A 12,698-nucleotide genomic window follows, 5' to 3' on the forward strand; every position below is an offset into this window, starting at 1 on the left:
CGTAAATTGGCAGTTGATCAGATCTTCCAGGGTATATTTGTACAATTTAAGTGCTTCCCCTTCTCTTCCTATTGATAGCTGCTGATGACTATCTACTTGTGATTTCTCAACTGATAGGTTTCTCACTGTTCCACTGAAGATTACCTGTTGTCCTACAGTGATTTAACATTTGGTAGAACAAGATTTCTTTCCCCATCTAGAGGGAAAATACCATTTTAGAAATTTGCTGAGCAGTTGGATGACCAGCAAGATAGTAATCTCAGCAATGCCAGGTTCGAACTGTGGTTACATAAAGTTCCAGAAGAAAAGGATCTGTTGAAGACTGGACTGAAGGTAAGTTCAGAGTATCTGGGGGGATTGACAGATGACATGAGTGATAGTTATTTTGGGCCTGAGTTTGACAGACTAACAGAAGGTAAAACGTGAAGTATTGCCTCTGATAGGTGCAGAGAACTTCAAACAAGGTATCCACACTTTTGCTCTATTATCAGCTCACACAGGTAAAGATACTGGGTTACCCACTTGATATGGACCCCACTCTGCCAGGATTAAAGTAGGGACAACAAAGATTTTCATTAAGTGTAAGGGCAGAAAGGCTGTTTGATGTCTGCACCACCCCCTGCAAAATGGAGGACAGCTTGGGCCTGAGGGGACATTGTTAGTGCTGCATTTTACAAGCTTGCCTTGTGTTTAAACCTGCACTTGTGGGACCATAACATTTCCATCGCTTTTAGATGTCACATTTGGCAGTTGTCAAGTTTGATAATTAGTGCATGTTAAGATCATATCTGTTCAGGCGGATTCTATTGTTTACCTTGTATTTAATAATCAAACATAATCAGACGCATGCACAGAAATTATGATGAGATTGATTGAATGTACATAGGCGCACAGATTTTCATGAGTTCTTAGGATATCTGGTGTGATGATGCTTATAAATGTAAGCTCAGAGCAATATATCACACAAAGTTCATTATTATGCTCTTGATAAGATGTCGTTCAAAGCTGCTTCCAGACAGAAAGTGTTGATGTTAATTCAAACATAAATCAATCAAAGGTTAATTACTATTCAGGGTCAAGATTAAGGCTTTACTGTTGTTTAATCAGAAGGTCAATCATGAGCATGGAGGCTTTTCTTAACAGATTTTCTGTGCATACAACATCAATTTGTATTTATATAATGTTATGGTACTCCTACTGACTAGAGATATTTGTGCTTTAAAAGATAAATACCTAAAATTTTGCATCAAGGGGAGTGCACATTCAGGATAAAGACAGATTCTGAAAAATCCTCACAAGAACTTCACATTTTCATTCCATAGTTAGGAGGAGGGGTAAGTCCAGTGAGTCATGATGGCCAGTTCATTCAGTAGCCACCAGGAAAGACCTCAGATTCTGTGCTGAGAAGAGATAAAATATAGTTCTTATGTGTATTGACAAGTTCAGAATTCAAAAATAAATGATCTATTTTGTTTCATAAAAATATTCAATACTTTCAATTTACTTCAATCTCCTCTAAAAACAACCATTGGAATGCAGTAACCTATTCAAAAAGTCCATAACAACTTGGGAATTATCAATCAATCTGTGAACATGGAAGGTTTTTAAATCAACTACACAATACAAATTCTGTAATGATAATCCTCAGACTTATTTCATCAGACTGAAGAAAATGGCAAGCAGCTCCTTTTTTGCAGATATTTAAAGTGTAGGAGTTTTAAATGCTTTGCTAACTTGACACTTCTGTCTCAACAGTTCCAAACATGAATTAAAGTATAGTTTTAAACCCAATCATGTCCATGTTACCAATTCCAAGTACCACATTATTGGTCTCAAAGAATGCTTGACCTCCCCAAATCTTGTTCCAGAAACATCTTAAAAAGGTCATCTTACATCCTTAAAAGGTATTATATCTAACCAAGCAACTGCACAAAGATTCAACTGATCCTACCAGGTCGAACCTACATGCATAATATATCCCACTCCATTTTAATTATTTCAACTCAGTACAGAGCCTAAAGTCTGCACAGGATGAGGTGGCCTGTAAGGACAAAAGGTAGCAAGGGTCAGTACGGCATAATTTGGTACTAAGTTGGCATAAGGACTGTAAAGGGCCATGCAATGTTGGTGTATGATATAGAGGAAACAATTGTAATGGAGTGTGTGATGATCTATGAGGATGGGTGGATGAGGGATGAAGGCTAGAGGGCTGGTTTTCATTTTCTTGCTTATTTTTAACAGTCGTGACAAAGTACTAGGAAACTGATGTTGATGTTCCTGTCAGGCTTCCTCTGCATTAGGAAGCTTCAGTAGCAATGAAATTTTCTCTGTTTTCCTCAACCAGCATCACAAAACTAGATTATCTCCTTTCTGTCATGACATTGTGGCAGTTTACTGTGCATAAATTGGTTACAGAGACAATGGTCATGAAGATAGATAAATACCCTGAAGAACCTATTTAACTTTAAATTCCAAAATATATTTTCTTTAAAAGAACTGCAAGAGAAAGCACAACTGCTGTGGATGTAATATTCAGCGTTGTCTTGCAATGTCCGATATCAGAGAATGTTAGACCTGGAGAATGTCCAGGAAACTGTAGGCAGTCAGAGAGACATGTAACAGCTAGAGATAACAGGGGGCTGATTATCTTTCCCTCTCAACAGAAAGATATCTCTTGTAGAAATTAATTGTGTTTTTCCTTTCCAAGAATATACAAAACAAATGATTAAAACAAATTGCAACTCTAGTCTGTGTATACTAGTGGAAGAAAATCTGTCACTGTACTGAGGCAGCCATATGTACGAGCCTGTTTGTGAGCACTAGTATGTTGTGAAAGTCATAGTTGAAGAATCATTTGCTAAGTCATCCCTGCATCGAAGGTAGAAAGGTCCTAATATTTCGAGTACTAGACCAGTTAGCTCATGAGCAAGTCAAAAGGAAATTAGACAACAGAAGAACTCTCTGAATGACTTCGAATGCTGCCAGCCATCCACCTTCAAAAGGAAATACAAACAAAAAGAACTGGAAATCAGAAACAAAAACAGAAACTGCTGGAAAAGTTCAGCAGGTCTAGCAGCAGCTAAAGAGAGTAATCAGAGTTAATGTTTCAGGTCCAGTGACCCTTCTTCAGGAATGGTTCTGAAGGAGGGTCAGTGAACTTGAAATGTTACTTTCAAAAGGAAGCAGAACAAAAGGACACCAACTGTAATCCTAACCTTTCTGTGGAGCTGCCAGTGTTGAATTAGGGTGGACAAGATCAGGAGGCACATGTGTTCCGACATGGTGGTGAACCCTTCTGTTAATTAAACCAAACACCCAGAAAAGCTCACCTCGCCTTGTAATCTGTTAAAATATGAGTGACAGAGAATTTTCAAATTCCACTATTTAAAGAAAATAAATCAATTTATTCTTTAACTCTAAAAGTGAACATTAAACAATAACTATTCACACAACTCTAAGCCTCCCTTTCTCTTAACTGTTTATTAACTGCCTCCAATTCTATAACAATATGCTGTTCCAATAAGACACTTACTAAAATTACATCAACTTAATTTCAAAACCACGCAGCAGCTGTCATCTTCGATATCTGTGTTCTTCCAGCTGAAGATCTCCCAGGATTATCTTCTTTCTTTTTACTGCAAATATGTTTCATATGAAAAGGTACATTTGATAGAGAGTGTTTGCTAATTTCTTGGCTCTCTTTCGATGGCAGTTGATCTGTCTGCAATTTTCAAAATGCCTGCATTTTTATATCCCCAACATTGGATTGTCTCATTGGTTCATTGTTGACAAAACAATAAATTCAAACTCAATTGAATTTTCATATCCTGGGACATAATTTAAACTGATTGGTTAAATTCAAATTGTTGTCAAAACAGCAACCAAAACTCAAGTATCCATTTCACAGCCAAATGTTACATACTTTCAATTTTCCAGAACTCTCTGGGGCTGTCATCTAATCATATCACACAGGTACTTGTAAGCTCTCAGTTCAGAACAGCATTCACTTTCTCTTAAAGATATAGTACATACCTTCAACTTCATAACACATGACATCAGGTTATAGTCCAATAGGCTTATTTGAAATCACAGCCTTTCAGAGTTCCGGTTTTTCCATCAGATGAAGTCACGTAATTTCAAATAATGTTTTTGGACTGTAATCTAGTGTTGTGTGACTTCTGACCTTGTCTAATCCTAACCTTGTTAAAAATCACACCACACCAGGTTTATTTGGAAGCACTAGTTTTCAGAGCACTGCTCCTTCATCAGGTAGTTGTGGAGCAGGACCATCAGACACAGAATTTAGAGCAAAAGATTACAGTGTCATGCAACTGAAATGATGTATTGAACAAACCTAGATTGTTGTTAAGACTTTCATCTTCTGGAATCTTTCCGCTTTGGAAATAGAACCAATCTGACTCAACTTTGGGATACAGACAGACTCTAACCTCACACTTTTATTGCATTGTCTAAATTAATATGTTGCCTTATTTTATGAAACCTTAAGTTATTTTGAGAATGTGACTTAAAAGAAGTGCTGGAATTCACATTTTAATGAACCAAAACCTGCAACCCATTCTAAAAGATGAAAGACTTAACAACAATCTAGAATCTGTTCATGAATAAGAAAGGTTTGGTAGGATATGGGTCAGGAGCAGGCAGGTGAGACTAGTTTAGTTTGGGGTTATGGTCAGCATGGACTGGTTGAACCAAAGGGTCTGTTTCCGTGCTGTCCACCTCTATGCCTCTATGTCTCTATGTATCTAAGTACAGTGAAAAGTTTAGTTTTGCGTGTAGTACAGGCAGAGAAAAGCATACAAGGATATACAGACCATAAGTTGTTTAGACAGAGGTATACAAGCTGCAGATGCACAGGACGTGCATAAAAGCAAGATCAACATTAGATCTGAAATTAGAGAGATCCATTCAGCAGCCTAAAAACAGTGGGGATGAAGCTATTCCTGAATCTGTTGATAAGTGTGTTTAAGCTTCTGTATCTTCTGCCTGGTGGACGCTGTTCAAAGAGCAGGTAACCAGGCAAGGAAAACTCTTTGATGATAGTGGCTGCCTTTTTGTGGCAACGAGAAGTGTAGATGGAGTCCATGGATGGGAGGTTGGCTTGTGTTATGGTCTGGACTGTGTTCACAACTTACTGTAATTTCTTATGGTCCTGGGCAGAGTAGTTGTTGTACCAAGCCATGGTGCACCCAGACAGGATGTTTTCTATGGCACACCTGTAAAGGTTGGTGAGGGTCTTTATGAATAATTCAAATTTCCTAAGCCAACTAAGGAAGAAGAAGCATTGTTGTGCCTTTTTGACTATCGCATCTATGTGGGTGAACCAGAACAGTTTGTTGGTTATTATTACTCCTAGGATCTTGACTCACTTAACCCTCTCCACCTCAGCTCTGTTGATGTTGATGGGGGCTTGTCCTCCTCCTTTCTTTTTGAAGTCAATGATCAGTTATTTCGTTTTGCTGACATGGAGGTTAAGGAGAAAGGCATCCACAAAGGAAGTATCCTTTTTAAGCTTGTTGTGACTAGCCAAGACAGGTGGGTGAGCCAAGAGAAAGTGAGGACTGCAGATGCTGGAGACCAGAGTCAAAAAGCATGGTGCTGGAAAAGAACAGCAGGTCAGGCAGCATCTGAGGAGTAGAAGAGCTGTGTTTCGAGCATAAGCCCTTCATCAGGAATGAAGTGGGTGAGCCAGCTCATCCCTCCTCACCCAGCAGCTTAATGGTTGGGGGTATCAGTCTGGAATTGTAATAACTTGGGGATTCGTGCCCAGGACCTGGTCATAATACTACATTACAAAAGTACTTAAATGGTAGAAAACATTTTAAGACATTTGGTAACCATGAAATGAACTATGTAAATTCATATCTTTCTTTTACATTTCATTTTAGAACATCTGATATTCCAGAAGTCCAAAAAAAAACTTACTTTTAAGGCATATAGTATCAAAGTTAGCAAGTGAAACAGAGAATGTGTGAACACTTAAGAATTGGTTACATAAGTGGCTGAAGGAAAAAAAGAGTAAATAAAGGAAATGGAAACTGGGAAGGCACTTAGAATCACTACCAGTGGAGGATAAAACAAAGCAATCACAGGTAGCTGGGGAAAAAGCCTTTTCCTGTGCAATTTCTACCTGACTATATGAATTCTGGCCCCTGCGTCGCGAGCACAAACCCTACATTGGCAATAATTCTACGCATCTTCCTGGCTTGCATTTCCCTTACTTGTAGGTTCATATAATCTCTGTTCTAAGCACTAATTCTGAATGCATGTACCTTAAAGAAGAGGGTTTTTTTTATTTGAGAAGATCTAAAATGATTTCATTTTGCTTTTTATTATTTGTTCACAGGATATGGACAGTATTGGCTTGACCAGCTCATATTGCATCTCTCTAAGTGTACAGAGGGCAGTTAAGCTGTGGATTTGGAGTCACATATAGGCCAGTCTGAGTAAGGATGACAGATTTCCTTCCCTCAAAGACATTACTGAATTAAATGAATTTCTTACAGCATGTAACAGTAGTTACATAATCACCATTTTGCTAGCTCTTTATTGCGGGCATAAAAAAAATCTATTTCAAGTTTCATCACCTGTTGGTGGGATTCAAATCTGGCTGCAAAGCAGTAACCTTGGATTGGTTTTGAGTGCAAGAGTGAGAGAGAATGTATGTTCCCTTATATTGTCATGATATCTTTTAGGATCTTCTGACAGGGCAGACAGATTCTCAGTTTAAAGTCCTGTCCAAAAGCCAGCATTTTTAACCACATAGGTGTCCCTGGGTATGCACTGAAGTGTTAGTCTCAATCTTTACGCTGAACTCCTCGAGTGGTACTTCCATCACTAAGTTTCTGCCTCTGAGGTGGGATTCTTCTCCTGAGCGCCAGCTGAGTCAGTGCCATAGACATCCTGTAAAAGGAGTCTTTAAAATACCGTTGGGATTTTCTTAATGGTAAAGGTCAGTTATTCTGGTTATAGGAATGAATATTAATGAACAATTCTGACCAGAGGAATTAGCACTTTTATATGTTAGAAACTGAGCTATGAATTCTGAGCACATCCATTTATGGCCGAAATGGAGTAGATCTTTATAAAGCTGATTTTAAAGTGCATTATTTTAAATCAGATTTACAAGAGGTCCATAACCATAGCCAAGGAGCAAAGTTGTTCCTTTGCTAAATCAAAATTCTTGAAGTCAGTAAAATCTTGGGTCTCAGTAGTTACAATCACATGCACCCTCATCACAGTCAGAGTGATGTAAAGAACAGGACCATTCTTAAAGGTCAATTCTCATCCAGAATCTGTACTGAGATAAGGCTAACATTAAAGCAGATTTAACATTGCATGTTGGATAATTGAGATATAATCTGATTGTAATCCTTGAAAAGTTCAAGTCATGTGTGAAATTTTCTGAGGCTCATCACAATGGATTTGCAATCAAAAGCAGGTCCAGATTCCATATGGTGTGGCATTTTCTCATGAAATAGATTGATTGTTTTGTGCAAAAAAACAAAGGTTAACATTGCTTTCAATGTCAAACCTAATATTTCTAATCAATTAACTGAATTGGACTTCCTGTCGAAAATAATTTGTCAAAAAATTAATTATTTATGTCTTAATTGTTTTGACAGAATTAGACTGACTTTCAAAAGTAGCAATAAACACTGCTAAGATTCACCATCATAGAATGGCAAAATCATTCAAAAGCGTAGGAATGCACTCATAAATGCACATGTATATACATTCATTACATAATCATATGAAATTGCAACAGGAGTAGTTTATGTCACCCATTGAATGTGCTCCAATATTCAATAAGATCGTGGCTGATCTAATTCCATTTTTAACTCCTCTTTCCTTTCCGCCCATCAACACTTTTCACAGAACCACAGAATCTCAGAAATGTTCAGTCCTTTCAGCCCATTGTGCCTGCACCAGCTCTTCAAATGAGCATCATTACCTTGTGTCAATCTCCTCCATCTTCCCCAATATCCTTCCACAGTGTTTCTATCCAAATAATCACCCAATACCCTCTTGAATTCTTCAGTTGAACCTGTCTCCATCACATTTCCAGGCAGTGTATTCCATAGCCGAACTAGTCAGCATGTGAAAAAGTCTTTATTTGACACATCAACCTTGTTTCTTTTGCACATACTTTAAAACCATTGACAAATGGATCCTTGACCATCAGGAATTGCTCTCACTTGTCTTTGAATACAGCAGGTTGAATTCCAATGCCCACTGATTTGTCCATTTAACCAATCAGTCTATATTTTCCTGCAACCTGAGACCTTCTTCTTTACTGTCAACGAGCTGGCCAATCTTCATACTATTCATAAAATTATTTATCATCTTCTCTACATCGCATCAATATTGCATATATACACATCTCAAAGAATAAGGGACCCAGCACTAATCCCTATGGTACACCATTTGACACCAGCCTCCAGCCACACAGTCTTCTAACATGACTCTCAATCTTCTACCACTCGGCCAAGTGTGGAACTAACTTTCAAAGTTACCCTGGATCACATGTGCTTTTACCTTTGTATCAGTCTCCCATCTGGAACTTTGTCAAAGCTTTGCTGAAATCCATATAAACTACACCATCTATAATACCTTCATCTGCACACTTCTCACCTCCTCAAAAAAATTCAATCAAATTTGTTCGACATGACTTCTCCCGGCAAAGCCATGCTGACTATCCCTAATCAAACTTGCCTCACCAGATGGAGATTAATTCTCCACTTTAGAAATTTCTCCAAACAGTTTCCCCATCACTGATATGAGATTAACTCATCTATAATTCCCTGGTTTATCCCTACCATGTTTCTTGAAAAGGGAACTCCATTTGCTGTTCTCCAGTCCTCTGGCACTTGTGGCCGTGTGACCAGAGAGGAATTAAAATTTTTGGTCACAGCTCATCTCCCCCAGCAACTCATCCAGACCTGGGGATATGTCCACTGTTATAAATGCCAAAACTCCGATACAGCTCTGCATTCTATGTCAAACTGCTCAAGAATGTCACAGTCCTGCTTCTTGAATTCTGTACCTACATCGTCCTTCTTCGGAATGAAGACAAATGTGAGTATTCATTTCACACTCTACCAATGTCCTCAAGCCCCACCCACAGATTCCTCCCTTGATCCCTAATGGGTCCTAATCTTTCCCTAGTTTTCTCTTCTCCTTGGTGTATATGCAGAACATCATGCAATTCTCTCTAAAAGCCACTAGTGCTTTTTTATTTCACTCTTTGCTCTCCAAATTGCTCTCTTTCATTCCCCCTGCATCTTCCCGGGGCACAGCACTGAGGACAGCCTACCCGCCCTCTGGCTCTTGGTCCGCCCCTGCGTACCATCTGGCTCTCGCCTACCCTGACACACCCGTCTGGTCTGTGGACTGCCCTGATGCACCTTCCAATCACCTCAAGGACAGCTTTTCCCTATACCTCCCTGGGACGACAGAGCTCAGGACAGCCCACAAGTCTTCTGGACCTCAGCCCACCGCTATCTAGTTTCTGGCTCTCGGATTACCCTGACACACCTTCCAGATCCTCTAGGACGGCCAGTCCCACCCCTCCTTTGGTACAGCAACACTCAGGGGAGCCTATCTACCTCTGGCTCTCAGGGTGACCAGCATCAGGATGGCCTACCCACCATCCAGCTCTAGGGACAGCCTACCCACCCTGTAGCATTTGGGACAACCTATGAGCTTTCTGGCTCACAGTAAGACCCATCAGACCCAGGGATACACAGGACAGTGCAAGTGATAAAACCAACCAGCAAGAAAAGCAGAGTCCTTTACCAGAAACAGGGTTCACACCCAAAGGCAAAGTGCAGTCCTGAAGGCAGCAAATGCACACCCCACAGCACACACACAGCTTTCAATCTTACAGAGGCTTGGTCCATCCACAGAGGCCCAGACCTACTCACAGAGGAACAGCTAATCTGGAAAGGTGCAGTTGACTCACAAGGGCTCAATCCAAAACACCAAAAGTGAAAACACACGTAAAAAAGAAACTGCAGACACTAAAACCCAGAATACAAGGGCTAAGCCCTGACATAAAGTCAGCATAGTCCTTCTCTCAAAATAAAACAAAAAAAAAACTCTCAGGTTGTAGCCAGCCAGGGAAACAACAGTTCCCTATTGAGAACTGAAATATAGCAGCATCACACTGACTGTGTAGATCAGCCAGTCCAGAAATCAGTCCTCAAAAAAGGAATACCAGTAACAAACTGGCTGTATAGACCAGCCTGTTCATGAATCAGGTCCCCAAAATCAAAACCAATGGCAGTACACTGGCTATGGACAGCCAGCTCAAAGTTAGTCCCCTGAGGAGATTCTATATCACTTTTTATTTCTTTAAATTTTATGAAAGAGTACAAAATACGAACAGTTCACAATAAACAGGAAGAAGCAGTTCACAACAAAACAGTACTTACAGGAAAAGAGGCAGCAAGGAAAAACCCCAAACCCCACCGTTCAGTCCGTTAACAAAAAAATGAGGGCAAACCTCAAATCCCACCTCCAGTCATCAAAAAGAAAACATTAACAAATACAGACAAGACAGACCAATCAAATGAAAAACAGTGCATAGAACACAGGCGCCACCCACCCAGCAACCCAGAAAGTCACCCACCCCTCCGAGGGCCTGCCCCTATCGGCTCTCGGTCTGCCCCATGCCCCTTCCAACCATGTCTAGGACAGCCCATCCTGTTTCTCCAACATCCCCAGGATGACGGCGATCAGGATGGCCTACCCACCTTCCGGCTTCCCTAACCGCCCCTCCACACCTTCCAGCCACCTCTAGGACAGTCCATGCCAGTAACTTCCCTGTGTGACAGCACTGAGGACAGCCTACCTGCCTTCCGATCCTCGGTCCACCCCTACGCACCATCTGGCTCTTGCTCAACCTGATGCACCATCTGGCACATGGACTGCACTGCACATCTTCCAGCCACCTCTAGTACAGCCCCTCCCTATACTCCCTGGGTCTATGGTGCATAGGGCAGCCCACATGCTTTCTGGCTCTCGCTTCCCCCTCAACCCCCACACACCTTTGGGCTCTCGGTCCACCCTGACACACCTTCCAGCCACCTCTAGAGCAGCCCATCCACCCTTTCCTCGGGACGACAGCGATCAGGACAGCATACCCAGCTTTCAACCCTTGGAGCAACCAGCATTGAGATGGCCTACCCACATTCCAGCTCTCAGGGCAGCCTTCTCACCTTCCAGTTCATGGGACTGCCTACCCACCCTCCGGCTCTCAGTGACAGCTTTCAGGATGACCTCTGAGCCTACCAGCACACATGAAGGCGTGCCAGACCGAGGGACCCACAAGACAGTGCAGGTGATAAAACCAACAAGCAAAAAAGTCAATCAATTACCAAAAATGCCAAGTCCATTATCAGAAACAGAGCCCACTCTAATATGCAAAGTCCACTCCTGAAGGCAGCAAATGCACACCCCACAGTACATGCATAGGTGTCTAGTCCCTACAGATGCCTAGTTCATCCACAGAGGCCCAGTCCTATTCACAGGGACATAGTTTATTGCAATAGTGCAGTTAAGTCACAGGGGCTCAGTCTACTCCTGACAGCATAATCCACTCCAGAAGGCAGCAAATATTCACCTCACAACACACACTGGTCATTACGGAGGCCTGGTCCACTCACAGAAGCCTAGGCCTACTCACAGAGAAAACGTACATCTGGAAAGGTGCAGTTGACTCACAAGGGATCAGTCCAAGACACCAGAAAGTGAAAACACATGCAGAAAAGGAAATGTAGGTACTGAAAGCCAGAGCACACGGGCAAAGCCCTGCCACAAAATCAGAATAGTCCTTCCTCAAAGTTAACCAAAATAAATGTAACACACAGGCTGTAAACAGCCAATGAGAAAACAGTTCCCTAATGAGAACTGAAATACAGCAGTGACACACTGATTGTGTAGATCAGCCAGCTCAGGAATCAGTCCTCAAAAAAGGAATACCAGTAACAAACTAGCTGGTCTACACAGAAATCAGGTCCTCAAAAACAAAACTAACAGCAGTACACTGGTTATGGCCAGCCAGCTCAAAGTCAGTCTCCTGAACTGATGAGATTGTACATCTCCTTTTTATACTTTTCTTTCCCATGTCATGTGTGTGCAGTTGTGAGACACATTGAAAGACAACAGGTGTACAAATCTTTATTCATTTTCCACCACTAGGAAGGAAGGAAGGAAGGAAGGAAGGAAGGAAGGAAGGAAGGAAGGAAGGAAGGAAATACCAGAGCGGCCAGTGACAAGCAGTGCCCTTCTTGACAAAGGGCAACGCTGCATGATCAAAAAAGTGAAAGGGAGAGAAGGGATAGCTCCTTTTTATACTGGTCAGCCAGGGCTTCCTCATTGACCCAGGTTAACAATCTGAATCATTGATCGCATTATCAACAAGATCCATCTGGTTCCAATTACTAAAGCCACACTTGGAGTATTATGTTCCATTCTGGTCACCACATTACAGGAAGGATGTGAAGGCTTTGGAGAGGGTGCGCAAGTGGTTTACTAGGATGCTGCCTGGATTAGAGTGTATGGGTTATCAGGAGAGGCTAGAAGAACTCGTGTTGTTTTCTCTGGAGCGGCGAAGTGTGAGGGGAGACTTGATCAAAGTCTATGAAATTATGAGATGTATAGATAGGATTGATAGT

General features: G+C 41.2%; 1 long non-coding RNA gene across 1 annotated transcript; it reads right to left on the reverse strand.

The window, feature by feature from the left end:
• Positions 1–1,093: 1,093 nt before the first annotated feature.
• LOC122550299 lies at positions 1,094–11,733 on the reverse strand. Its single transcript, XR_006311801.1, has 3 exons — positions 11,645–11,733; positions 3,216–3,342; positions 1,094–1,400 (listed from the first exon to the last, which is right to left on the reverse strand). It is a non-coding gene; the product is annotated as an uncharacterized LOC122550299 (long non-coding RNA).
• Positions 11,734–12,698: the final 965 nt, after the last annotated feature.

Source organism: Chiloscyllium plagiosum, chromosome 5 (assembly GCF_004010195.1).
Source record: "Chiloscyllium plagiosum isolate BGI_BamShark_2017 chromosome 5, ASM401019v2, whole genome shotgun sequence".
In the NCBI taxonomy this organism is placed as follows: Eukaryota; Metazoa; Chordata; class Chondrichthyes; order Orectolobiformes; family Hemiscylliidae; genus Chiloscyllium; species Chiloscyllium plagiosum.